Below are 332 nucleotides of genomic sequence, written 5' to 3' on the forward strand. Positions count from 1 at the left end.
GCCGTAACCCCAGACTTACCCCTTCAACTGTAAGGCAAACCCCCCTCCTTCCTTCCCCCCCCCCAATAAAATCCAAACTAATCAACGCGGTGGTGTCCTGTCCTCCTTCCTCCCCTCTGCCTCCTCTTCCCCAGGAAACCTCCCTGGGGGGTCGAGGCGCTGGGAAATGCTTCCTGGGGGCTCCCAGCAGGATTGGGGGTTTGTGTGATGAGTTTGCAAGTGCTCTGGAGGGGGGACCCACTGCCGCTTCTGCGGGTGTGGGCTGGGGACCTGCTTTTATGTTAATTGACGCCGTTAATTGGTTACTGATTCGTTGCTGCACCGCGGTGCCG

The sequence above is a fragment of the Fulmarus glacialis genome, unplaced genomic scaffold, assembly GCF_000690835.1.
Source record: "Fulmarus glacialis isolate BGI_N327 unplaced genomic scaffold, ASM69083v1 scaffold8055, whole genome shotgun sequence".
Lineage (NCBI taxonomy): Eukaryota > Metazoa > Chordata > Aves > Procellariiformes > Procellariidae > Fulmarus > Fulmarus glacialis.